Source organism: Canis lupus, chromosome 35, assembly GCF_003254725.2.
Source record: "Canis lupus dingo isolate Sandy chromosome 35, ASM325472v2, whole genome shotgun sequence".
Taxonomy (NCBI): Eukaryota; Metazoa; Chordata; class Mammalia; order Carnivora; family Canidae; genus Canis; species Canis lupus.
In genome coordinates this window covers 13,475,721-13,489,937 of record NC_064277.1, presented here as the reverse complement: position 1 = coordinate 13,489,937, position 14,217 = coordinate 13,475,721, and positions in this window count along the sequence as shown.

Sequence of the window (14,217 nt, the reverse complement as noted above, 5' to 3'; positions counted from 1 at the left end):
TAGAGTCATTTAACACTTGCTTACTTGGCTTCTGCAGTGAGTCAATATGTAGGGAGCTAGGACTCAGGGGGTATTGGGGGGTATTGCTGGGACAATCAGAGCCTGGTCATCTCCTGCAGGTAACTCCCTCAACAGGCACCATGATCCCATTGATTCCATCATCCCTGCCCCATCTCCACTTCGCGGCAAACACCGTCTGTTATCGCCACATCCTGGGGCCATCTCACCTTTGCTTCCATGCCAAGCTTTCCCTCATATACTTAGCCTACCCCTGACGCATGTGGCAAACAACAGGAGGCTGAACACGTGCCCAGGAAGCGAGCTTGCTTTGGAGTCGGGTAGCTGGATTGGCTAAACTGACATTAGCCATTTCCTTGTCCACGAGTGCATCCAAAGCCCTAGAAAAATAAAAAGTAATGGAAATCCTGTGGAAAACCAGAAGAAGAGAAGGCATGAGAAGGATCAGTTATAAGTGGTGAGAAAGTGACAAGTAATCATAACCAAGTGTTATGTCCATAACCAGGACTGGATGGAGCCTTAAAAGCTACTGTATTAGGTAAGATAACTGTGAGCTGCTAAAACAAATAAACCCAGAAATCTCAATAACTTAACAAAATAAAAATAAATCCACAAGGGAGGAAGGGAAAGGTAGTTTGGTTGATATGTAGGAAGAAAAGAAAACAGGTTGATGAGCAACCACCCAAGCTATACAGTAGTTCCCTAGGATGCTTTCCTCTGTCCCCATAATCACCTAGTAGATGCATACCTGTCTTTGAACACCTGCAGGGAGGGGTGCCTCATCTCTACCTGGAAACCAGGTTGCATACTCGGGGCCCAAACAAATGAGCAAGTGAAAGATCAGACAGTAAGGTCCTGCCTGTGGCTGGACAGCTTTCCACATCCTGGAGCAATAGAGAGAGACACCAACTGAGTTTAATTCAGAACTGACTCCAGCATTATCAGAAATGCAGGTTCAGTGATTTCACTGAAATCAAAATTGAAATTGAAATCAAAACTGACTAGTTGAAAGCTAGTCCAATTTTCTTCTGGGAGAGCTGGAGCAACAGAATCCACAGAGATAAAGACCTTGAGCACTTTGTGAGTATGAGTCTGAGTGAATAACACCAGATCATTGGTAAAAATCATTACCTAACCAATTCCTGAACCAATTCCTGCGCACTTCATTGTTTGCAGGAGTGCTGGGATACTTTGTAACCTGTAAAGGTCTAGGCACAGGTAAACTATTGCTATTGCTAATTTGTAACAACAGGTATGTATTAATACAAATTGCTTGTATAATAGGTTTATTAGTGAATTCACTATTCTTTGGGAAAACTGAAGAAAACATCACACACACACACACACACACAAACACCTAGCACATTCTGTCTATCTATTCACTTCCACATCTGTAGATGCTGACTTCTCTGGGCTTCTAAATGCTGTGCAGCAGCCTTAAGCATGTGGATACTGATGCCTTGCACAGGCTATCATAACTAAGTGATCCTCTTGTGATAACTGTTACCTTACTGTGGATCGATCTGCAGTACAGGAAGTGCTGATTCCTGCCATCAGCTGTAGCTGTTCCATGATGCAAAGGAGGGAACCCTCGGAAGGAGGGGGGAATGTTAACCATGATGAGCAGCAGGATACAAAAATGCAGCAAAGGGCTTCGAGGGAAGAGGGAAGAGTGTACCAGAGTAGCACATATGCTCATAACATGCTTTTTCTGTCTTCCATCAGGGGACACCTCTAAATCTCACTCCAGAGAGCCTCATTTTCTAGCGGGCATTCACAGACAGACTTCATTGGTCAGAGGGCAGCAGCAGTGCTTACATTTGAGCAGACTCATGTCTCTGAGTTTCCCACATACCTCAAATGTGCTCACAGGCTTACCAGAGACAGGCGTAGTAAGAACTTTGGAAATATAGCAGATGACACCTGAGCAACAGAGGCAGCACAGGGGTAGGGGTGGGGGTGACAGAAAGGAAGAAGTGGGAGCCCCCTGGGGCTGTGGCCTTTGGGCAGAAGGTGGGGGGACACTGGGTATGCTGAGAGCTTGGGGCTGTGTCTCCCAGAGGCTGCCTATGGGAATGAAGAGAGCCCCAACAGCAGGAGCAGGAAAGGACCTGAGGCTGTCATGCTCCACATTGGTCACTGCTGTCTCCTGCATGACTTAGAGAAAGGTGCCACGTTATGGAAAGGTAATGTTCTTAACAGGGACTTCACTGAAGCAACTTTTTTTTTTTTTTTTTTTTTTTTTGATTACTGATTCAATTTCATTGCTGGTCAGCAAGTCCTTTCTTGCACTCTGAAGCATCTCTCTAAGATAAAGTCAATGTCTAGAGAGTCAATAAAGAATGTTAGGGGCATTGACGACTTTCTCAGCCTTGATTCAGAGGCCCTTGATCACTCTCAGTGATGTAGACGTATGTGTCATTTGTAGCAGGCTAGTGAGAGACTTTTCTCTCTTTAAAAGCAACAACAGGGGCTCCTGTGTGGCTCAGTTGGTTAAGCCTCCGGCTCTTGATTTCAGCTCAGGTCATGATCTTAGGTTTCTGGGATTGAGCCCAGAGTGGGGCTTCATACTCAGCAGGGAGTCTGCTTCCCTTCTCTCTCTCCATCTCCCCCTTCTTGTTCTCTCTCTGTCTCTCAAATAAATAAATAAATCTTTAAAAGCAACACTAAACTTGACTCCAGCATTTATTTCTCAAATTTGCAATGTGGTATATTCCATGCAACCAGAAGCATCTTTGCATGCTGAGGCTAAAGGCTGCTTCAAAGAGCTCAATAGTATTGAATAAAAATGTCTGAGGAAGTGTGTTTTTTTATGAAGCCCACAAGAGTTTGTAAAAGAGGAAAAGAGAAAACAAAAATTTTTCAAAGAGGCTCAGAGCATTTTAACACATTCCAAGTAACCTACTAACAGCTTTATGTGATAAGGCAGGTAGAAATCAATGTGCCCATTTTACAAATGGAGAAAGAGAAACCCAGAAAAGACTTTCCCAAAGCCTAATGGCACACTGTGTAGGAGAAATGAGGTGACAGGCCAGAGCCTGCTGCAGACAAGCACCTCAAAATGTTTTCTGATGATGATTGGAAATCAAGGGCCTCTGAATCAAGGCTGGGAAAGTTGTCAATGCCCCTAATGTTCTTTATTGACTCTTTAGACATTGACTTTATCTCAGAAAGATGCTTCAGAGTGCAAGAAAGGACTTGCTGATCAGTGATGAAATTGAATCAGTAATCCAAACAAACAAACAAACAAACAAAAAACAAAACAAAACAAAAAAACAAAAAACAGGGACACTGGGGTAGCTCAGTGATGGAGCATCTACCTTTGGCTCAGGGCATGATACCAGGGTCCTGGGATCGAGTCCCACATTGGGCTCCCCACAAGGAGCCTGCTTCTCCCTCTGCCTATATCTCTGCCTCTCTCTGTCTATCATGAATAAATAAATAAAATCTTAAAAAAAAAAAACAAGTACAGGACCACATGGCTTCACAGGTGAATGCTGTCAAATATTTAAAGAGTTAATACCCATTCTTCTTAAACTATTTCAAAAAATACAAGAGGAAGGAAAACTTCCAAATTCATTCTATACGGCCAGTATCACCCTGATACCAATAACAGATAAAGACACCACAAAAAAAGAGAACCATAGGCTAATACTTCTCATGAATATAGATGAAAAATCCTCAACAAAATATTAGCAAACTAAAAAAAAATTAGCAATCTGAATCCAACAGTATATTTTTAAAAACCGTACACCACAATCAAGTGAGATTTATCCCTTGGATGCAAGGGTGGTTCAATATTTACAAAACAATCAGTATGATATGTCACATCAATAAGAGAAAGGATAAAAACCTTATGATCATTTCAACAGATGCAGAAAAGCATTTAACAAAGTACAACATCTATTCATGGTAAAAACCCTCAACAAAGCAGGTCTACAGGGAACATATCTCAACATAATAAAGACCTTATATGAAAAACCCACAGCCAACATCATACGCAATAGTGAAAACCTGAGAGCTTTTCTCCTAAGGTCAGAAACAAGACAAGGATCTCCACTCTCACCACTATTATTCAACATAGTACTGGAAGTCCTAACCATAGCAATCGAACAAGAAAAAGAAATAAAGGGCATCTAAATTGGTAAGGAAGAAGTAAAACACTCCCTATCTGCAGGTGATATGATACTCTATGTGGAAAACCTAAAGAGTCCTCCAAAAGACTACTAGAACTGATGAATTAATTCAGTAAAGTTGCAGGATACAAAATCAATGTGCAGAAATCTGTTGCATTCCCATGTACTAATAATGAAGCAGCAGAAGGTGAAATTAGGAAAACGATCCCATTTATAATTACACCAAAAACAATAAAATATCTAGGAATAAACTTAACCAAAGAGATGAAAGTCTTGTACTCTGAAAATTTTAAAACACTGATGAAAGAAATTCAAGAAAATACAAAGAAAGGGGAAAACATTCCATGCTCATAGGTCAGAAGAGCAAATATTGTTAAAATATCCATACTACTCAAAACAATGTACAGATTTAATGCAATCTCTATCAAAAAAACAAGAGAATTTTTCACAGAAATAGAAAAATCCTAAAATTTGTACAGAACCACAAAAGACCTACAATACCCAAAGCAATCTTGAAAAAGAAAAACAAAACTGGAGAGTTCAAGTTATATTATGAAGTGGTGGTAATTAAAACAGTGTGGTACTGGCATAAAAGCAGACACAAAGATCAATGGAATAGAAGAGAAAACCCACAAATAAAACCACAATTATATGGTCAACTAATCTTCAACAAAGGAGGACTGACCATACGAATGGGAAAAATACAGTTTCTTCCACAAATGGTACTGGGAAAAGTGGATAGCAGCAACATGCAGATGAATGAAACTGGACCACTTTCTTACACCACACCCAAAAATAAGCTCAAAATGCATTAAAGACCTAAATGGTAAATTAAAGACGTGAAACCATAGAAATCCTAGAAGAGAGCCCAGGCAGTAATGTCTTGGACATCAGCCATAACAACATTTTTCTAGATATATCTCCTGAGGCAAGAGAAGTAAAAGCAAAGATAAACTATTGGGACTACACCAAAATAAAAAGCTTCTGTGCAGAGAAGGAAACACGAAACCAAAAGGCAATTTACTGAATGGGAGAAGATATTTGCAAACAACATAAAGTGTTAGTATCCAAAACATATAAAGAACTGATACAGCTCAACACCCAAAAAACAAACGAAGACATTTCTACAAAGAACTCCAGATGGCCAAAGACGCATGAAAAGATGCTCCACATCACTCATCATCAGGGAAATTCAAATCAAAACGATAATGAGATATTACCATACACCTGTAAGAATGGCTAAAATCAACAACAAGTTGAGCAACAACAACAAGTGTTGGTAAGGATGTGGAGAAAAAGGAACCCTCATGCACTGTCGGGGGAATGCAAATTGATGGTGTCATTGTGGATAACAGTATGGAGGTTCCTCAAAAAGTTAAAGATAGCACTCCTCTACAATCCATTAATCACACTACTGGATATTTACCCCAAAAATACTAATTCAAAGGGATAAGTGCACCCCAATATTTATAGCAGCAGCATCTACAGTTGCTAAGATATGGAAGCAGGGCAGCCCAGGTGGCTCAGCAGTTTGGTGCCCCCCGTCGGCCCAGGGCGTGGTCCTGGAGACCTGGGATCGAGTCCCACATCCGGCTCCCTGCATGGAGCCTGCTTCTCCCTCTGCCTGTGTCTCTGCCTCTCTCTGTTTCTCTCATGAATAAATAAATAAAATCTTTAAAAATATGTATATATGGAAGCAGCCCAAGTGTCCACTGATAGATGAATAGATAACAGATAAAGAAGCTGTGGTGTAGATATATATATTTATATGTATTTTCATACATATATTTATATAATATATATATTACTCAGCCATAAAAAGAAAGAAATCTTGCCATTTGCAACAACATAGGTGGAGCTAAAGAATATTATGCTAAGTGAAATAAATCAGTCAGAGAAAGACACATACCATATGGTTTCACTCATATGTGGGATTTAAGAAACAAAACAAATGAGTAAAGGGGAAAAAAGAGAGGGAGAGGCAAACCAAGAAACAGATTCTTAACTCTAGAGAACAAACTGATGGTCACCAGAGGGAAGGGGGTGGGGGTAGGGTGGGGGAATAGATGATGGGGATTAAGGAGGGCATTTGTTAATAATGAAATGAAATGAAATGAAATGAAATGAAATGAAATATGAAATGAAATGAAATGAAATGAAATGAAATGAAATGAAATGAAATGAAATGAACAACAACAAAAACAGGACTTGCTGTTACATAAAAAAAATGGGCATGGACCAAACATGGGCTTAAAAAATAAATGCACTTTGTGATTACTTTACAGATGGAGAGAGAGAGGCAGAAGGCAAATGGCCTCCTCTGGGCACAGCAGTAGCATGTGGCAGGGCCAGACAGGACCACAGTTCTGATTCCTCCTCCATCCTACCCCCAGGTTGAGGGCCTCAGCGCTGAATCCGTCCTCTCAACCCCCCTTCGGCAGAACACAGACAGGCAGAGCTAATCGCTGTTTTGGTAAAGTCTGTGTAATATCGGTTCAGACTCTGCTAGGAGATAATCTCACTGACGTTTTGATTTCTCAAATGTCAAAACATGTAAAGGATCATGAAGTTCAAATTAAATCTCAGGCGAGTTGGAGAACATTGTCAGTTTTTAAAAGAGAAGGCAGAAAGAAATAAGGTAAAAAAAAAAAGAAAAGAAAAAACCACTTAGTGAGGTTCACATGTAACAGCAGGAACCATGGTCGGCAGGGCGCTGTCTTCAGTGACATCAGACAGCCACTCTGGAAAGGCCTCTGCTGGCTGCCCAGCCATCAGCAGAGCATTTGGTGAAAAAAAATTTCCAAAGGTAGAAATTTTGGAAAATTTCTGGAAAACTGTTCATCGGGGATGCAGGGAGGGGGAGTCCTGAAAATGAAATTTGTATAATGGGAACATTTGGGAACATGCAAATGAGGGTGTAAGACAAGATGGGAATGAGTCTCCCTCCCAAGGTACCTGCCTCCCCTCTTTTTCTCACCAGGCCTGGCTTATGCACACAGAAAATGAGATACAAGAATCCCAGAGACCAAATCAGTAAATCTTTTTGTATCGAAATAAAACCAACAGACGCACAAGACAAGTGTTGACAAACTGTTATCAGGGTGTGTCTTTAGCTCAGTTGTTGCAGAGAGCGTGACATCTTCACCTTCAAGAGCACAAAAGGACGATCTGGGTGTGAAGCTGATGGCCACTTGGTGGCGGGAGAAGTCCAATGGGGTGACCAGTGGGGCTGCCTACCAGGGAGGATGCCTCCCAAAGGGGAAGATGGCACAGGAGGTGCCTCATCTAAAAGCCATGCGCAGGTAGTAGATTTCTACTCATCTTCGATTTTCAGGTCAGTTTGAAGATAGAAACAGATCTTTTTCTGTCTGAAGAAGAAAATAGGTATTGTGGTGTAAAATCTCACCAAAATCCAGAACCTGGTTTATAACGAGCTCCCATTCTAAGGTGCAAATTACTTCCTCTGCTCTGGGCGTTCATTTGTCTCCCGTGGAGTCACAGTGGGGTACACCTCTTACCTGGGACCGAAAGCCATTCCTGTGATGAGTTAAAAGAGCCTTGAAATTCTACAGATGAACCCTGATTGGAGCAAAAAGAAGACACCAACTTTCTACTCTAAGTGCACCCTCAAATTTAGGGAAGTCCATGTCTGTGGTCCTTATTTTTGTGCTGCGTAGAAGGGAGCGTCAGGTAGAGCAGGAACCATGGCTGTGTGCCCATGACCATTGATGGAAACACCCGAGTGATGCTCTTAGTGCTGCCCTGACGCCTTACCCGCTGGAGAGCTCTGGGCTGGCTGGTCACCCACCCTCACCTTGAAAGTAGCCTGGAGCCCTCTGTTCGAATCTTAAGAAGAGGATTTTTTCCATTTTACTCATGCTCAGAGCACTTTACCATGGAGTTAGTCACTGGGACAAGAACAGCAGGTTTTTCTGAGAAAAGTCTCAGCAGCTGGGTAGTGTTTCTTGCAGCTGTCAATGGCTCCTCACCATTCATACTGGGGAGGCTTGGCATCTCCCGTTGCTATGGAGATTTGCGGTGGGTTGAGGAAGTGCACTGGCTTGTGCTTTCACCCTGGAATTTGAAATGAGAATATGTATTCTGATCTAGGCTTTGGATGTCACACGGCTCTACATAAATTAAGAGACCTGGTAAGCCAGGCACCTAGGCTTATTCCTCAGATCCGGCCATCCTCCTTCTCCCAGAGCATTGATTTCCAGCAACAAAATCCACAAGTTTCTTTTATCAGGATGACCTAGAAGACAACAACCTGCATAACTGGCCTCCGTCACTAGCAGCTTACAGGATCATTCCCAGTCTCCAACCTGAACTCGCATTTTCATTGGATCCCTAAGCACAACTTCATGATGACTATGGATCTGCATTGGAAGTGTCTGGGATAAGAAATGAGGGGAAAACGGCCCCTCTACGCTATTTCTCATACAAAACTCCACACCCCAAAGCATCTGTCTTCATAGTTAATCCAACTAATACCGAGTGAGCATCTTCAACTGGCAGAGAACCCAGTCCAATTGGTTACATGACCCCAGCACAGCCTTGGAGGAACAGGAGCTCGTATCCTTGTGCCTCAACTAACAAAAGAAAGATACAGGATGAAAGAAACACAGGCTATCTGAAAGACATTTGGGAAACACTGGCAGGTTTAAAGAAAAAAATTAAAATTGCCTCACTCGATGATCTGTCAATAACTACAGTGAACATGTTGCCTTAATCCACTCCAGCTCTTTTTCTGATTTTTCCCTCCACAGTGGAAACTGTACTGAACACATAAATTTATTTCTTGCTTATTTCCTTTCAACACTATAAGAAGACTATTCCCTCTATTGCCAGAAAAACCCTGTGGGCGCGACATCTTCCTAATTAGTCATTTTGCCTTCATCCTCCTGTGATAGATTCATTCATCACATTTTAAATGCTTTTGTTTCAAAGTTTCATTAGGTTCTGATTAAGTGAAGTGATGCTCTGGGGTTGCTGAGTTTCGTGCGAGTTTGTTTTAAAATCCTGAGAATAAGGTGGATGGCAGAGGACCATCTACACACACACACACACACACACACACACACACACACAAACACGGAAGGTTCAAAGGGCAAGCAGCTGATGTGGATGGGGAACAATCCTCCCTTCAGATTGGAAAATGTGCCAGAATGTTGTCAGGCTGGCAAATGCAGAGTCAAAGAGACAGTGGAGGGATTATTGAGAAAATCAAATTTACTACTGATCTAAAGGCCAGATTATATTTCTATTAAGTACAATCAAGTCCAAGAATCTCTAGTTAGAGGTAAGCACAGTCGGTAGGTGGTTATTCCTCCGTGGAACTAAAGAAACGCAGGAAAGGGGCACCTGGGTGGCTCAGTGGTTGAGCATCTGCCTTTGGCTCAGGTCGTGACCCCCTGATCTTGGGATCGAGTCCCCACATCGGGCTCCCTGCAAGGAGCCTGCCTCTCCCTCTGCCTGTGTCTCTGCCTCTCTCTGTGTCTCTCATGAATAAATAAATAAAATATTTAGAGAAAGAAAAAGAAACACAGGAAAGTTGAAGGATTTCTGAAATTCAGGGATAACACAAACATGTGCTCCCTCTAAGCCCAGACATGGGGAATAGCAGGGTTAGATGAGCAATAGCTAATAGTGCAAATGGCTATGAAGTTTAAAGAGACTTTTATATTTCTTGAAATCTGATTGAATCACAGAGTTGGAAGTTGTGGGTTGCATCGCACTCCCCCCAAATTTGTGTTGATGTCCTAGCTCCCATACCTCAGGATGCGACTGTACTTGGAAAGAGGGTTGTTGCAGATGTAATTAGGTAAGCCAACGTTATACTGGAGTATAACCAGTCCTGACCAGTGTGACTGGTGTCTTGATGAAAAGGCAAAATTTGGGCCCAGAGATGGACACACAGGGGGCCACCATGTGCAGATCGGAGTTGCATGGCCACAAGCCGAGACACGTTAGAAGCTGGGAGAGAGCCTGGGACACACGCTCCCCTGACACCCCAGAGGGAGTGTGGCCCTACTGACACCTTGACTGCAGACCTCTGGCTTCCAGCACTGTCGTCGAAGCCACTCAGTCTGCGGCGCTTTGTCATGGCAGCCCCAGGAATACAGGATATGGGGGTGCCTGCGTGGCTCAGATGGTTGTGTCTGCCTTGAGCTCAGGTCGTGATCTCGGGGTCCTGGAATGGAGCCCCACATCAGGCTTCCTGCTTGGTGGGGAGTCTGCCTCTGCCTCTGTCCTTCTCCCCTGCTTGTGATCAGTCTGTCTCTCTCCCTCTCAAATAAACAAATAAAATCTTTAAAAATACAGAATCCAGAAGGAATCCTGGAAGTGACTCCAGCCAGCATCCTATGTAATGCAGATCTCCCTCCCCACACGGGTAGATGCACCCATCAGCCCGCCTCCACGGGACACCAGGAGGGACGCAGAGGCCACTGTTCTTGGGGCAACACACTGAATTCTTGAGTAGTTCCAATTATTTCATTGTGTGGGGTATCATGTCTTTGCAATGTAATTATTAGCAAAACCAGCTGACATTAAATGTTGCCATTTCTCTTTCTCACACAAAGTTCTCTTTAACATTCGATAAAAGGGTGATGATACATAGAAAAGTATGCGTGCATCTCCAGCTTAGCCTAGGGCCAGGCACTGTCGTTTGCTCAGAGGCCATGAAAGTACTAGGTGCTTGGATGCAGACCAAAGAGGCAAGAGCACACTTGACACTCTGCTGTGGCTCACAGAGCCTGCTGCCCTACACAGTGCCCGCAAAGAACAAATCAATGCTAACAGACTGGCCAACTGAGTCATAAGAGGCACAATGCATGAGCCAGAGCACAGCATCTTCCTTTCCGGCTACAAAAGAACAGGGAAGAAAACAGAGCTGTGAGTCATCAAGTAACACTGGCAATGCAAAAATCCCACTGGAGTAGTGGAGGGGACGTGAGAATCATCTTTGATGCGTTCCCTGACATTCTTTATTTCCAACCAGCCGCATTTCCCGAAAGGACTGAGAGCTAACTTCCTGCCATCTCCCCTTCAGACCATTCAACAACAGCATTTGTTGAATACACATGGACCATCAGCCTCCGGGGAGAAACAACTGGAGCCCTAGGGCTGATTAACTCTTAGGAGCTAAGAGTTGGTGCCTGGAGGCTAAATGACTCACAATCAGAGATCAATGCTTTAAGAAGACATGGCAAGCCGATTTAATTTCCAGAATGCCTGGCTCTGGGTGCTGATGAGAAAGCCTGTCCCTACTCTGTAACGTGGCCTCCAGCCAATACCCAGTGATGAGATCAAGCCATCTCCTAGTGGGAAGCAGAGTCTGTATTTTCACCCTTCAGGCCTATTAAGGATGTTCTAAGCCCCTGCCCACTGGGTGTGCCTAGACCTCTTGTCTCACACACTCACATTCAGTGTAATTCAGCAAACTCTGGGCAAGTCCCCTGCTAGGAGCCGGGAAGCTACAAAAATAAGACCCAATGCCCTGAAGGAGCTGGGGAAGGAAGCAAGACAATTACCCTGTCTTCACTTATTGACGTCAGTTCATAGGCTGACATTTCTATTTGTTTTTCATAAGGGGATCAGAGAGACCCAAGTCCATATTCTGGCACCTGTGTTTGCTTCCTGTGGAACACGAGGCAAAATCTTGGGAGGGATTTTGCCAAATTGGACAAACTGGTTTGGAAATTCATAAGAAAAGCAAAGGATCGGGACTGGCTGAGACAACTGGAAAGGTGACAACCAAGGTTTAGGGGTCTTTCACTGCAAAGATATCAGATTCATAGCTGTGTAGAACTGTCGTGATTAAAACAGTGTGGTCAAGGGAGTATCACAGCAGAACTGAATGAGTAGAACAGTGATGCCCAAGAGAAAGCCAGCAAGAAACACATAGCAGGGTGAGAGCTTGTGATGTGACCAACGTGGCATTACCAATCAATCGGAAATCACAGACTCTTTGAAAAATGGTGTTGAGATAATTGCCTGGTCCAGGAAAAAATTAATTTCATCTCTCCAGTACTGCAGTTTTTTTCTCCTTCTGGACTCAGGGGGAGGTTGCACTTTCCTGCCTCCTTTGAGGTTAGACATGGTCATGTGACTTGCTTTGGCTACAGAAATGTGGCCAGAAAACACATGTGTCACCTTCAAGCATGGCCCTCAGCACCAGTGTTGAGACTGGCCACATTTATGGCTGCAGAGATCTTGGAGGTCCCTGTCTAGATAAGCCTCCATCAGTCTGGGTCCCTGAGGGGTTACGATGAGCAGAGACCCTGGCAACTCATAGTGGACAAGAGTGTAAATGAGGCATAAATTTGAGATTAAACCTCTGGAATTTGGGGTTGTTTCTTTAGCATAACCTAGCCTCTCCTAATACAAAAATAAACCTTAAATTAAACTCCTAGTGATTAGGGGCACCTGAGTGGCTCAGCCAGTTAACTGATTGACTCTTGATTATGACTCAGGTCATAATCTCAGGGTCGTGGGTTTGAGTCCTACATCAGGCTCTACATCCAGCAGGGAGTCTGCTTGAGATTCTCTCCCTCTCTCTCTCCCCCTCTGGTCTTCCCCCTCTAGTCACAGTCTCTCTCTCAAATAAATAAATAAATGTCTTAAAAAAAAAAAAAAACTAATAGTGATTAAAAACCGGATGTGGAAATTTTAAAATTTTTAGAAAAGGATAGAGGCAAATATCTGTATGAATGACCTCAGAATACAGGAGGACTTTGTAAAAGTTTTTTAAAATTATAAACCATAAAGGAAAAGATCAATATATTTGACTGCATCCAATTTAAAGTCCTCTGCTTGCCAATAAACACCATATTGAACAGATGAGCCGCAGACTGAAAAGGATACTTGCAGTGTGTATAACTGCTGAAAGGTAAGTGTGGAACATACATAAAAACACCCTGAAGATCAATAAAGAAAAGACAAACGAGTCAACAGAAAAAATTGGCAAATATGAAAAGACTAGAAACACAAGAAAACTGCTGAAATCATTGACTCATTGAAGAAATGCACAGTGACGCAGTTTAAACCATTTCACACAGTAGGTTTAGCAAAGATTAAAATTTTGCTAATACCTAGGATTGTCAAGGATATAAGGAAAAACTGCACTGAAGAGCAATTTAGACAAATCTCCTGAAGTTGGGAACATGCATAACTTTCAATGCAAGAATAATCATTCTCCTCAGTGCATTTCCTAGGAATCCTGGCACTTTTGCACAAGGAAACATGCTTTGCAAGCTTGTTTTTAATGTCAAGAAATTATAAACATTCAAATATCTACCACCAGCAGAATAGATGAGTAATTTGTGATACATAGAGTGAAAAGTACAGTCACTTGCTTCTAAGTGGATAAATCTCCAAAGCACAACTTAAAACAACAAAAACAGTTGCAAAATGTTGTGTGGTATGTGTGCCATTTATACAAAGTGTGAAAATATGTACACTTTAATAAATACATACACAAGCAGCACGTGGTGAGAGTGTGTAAGTGTGCATAAGAACGAAAAACAGAGAGAGAGGGTAGTGGGGTCAGGAACGTTGGTTTCTAATGCATATGTATCACTTTAACTATTAGGAAAAATTGAAATTAATATAGCACAACTTTAGATTGGGTTGAGATTGGACTGAGCTGGAAGGGAGTCACAGATGATAATCATGCTGTTCTCTATTTCTCCCCCTACGGAATATTTATTTTTCATGCTTCCCAAGAACTCCTATGAGCAAATGACAAGATAAACCTCAGAGCACTGTTTTATTCACCACCCCACACTCATGTTAATATACTTAAAATGAATAAACCCTAATTCTAACATTTCTGTACCTCTTTTGAATAAGCCAGCCTCTATACATGCTACACATGGCAATCTCTGGGGTCCCTGGGTCCCCACCCCAGAGGTTTTGATCACAGGCATACCTTGGAGATATTGCAGATTTGGTTCCAGATCACCACCCCCACCACCAATAAAACTAATTTCACAATAAAGTGATTCAAATGACTCATTTGCTTTCCCAGTGCATATTAAAGTTGTTTACACTCCACTGT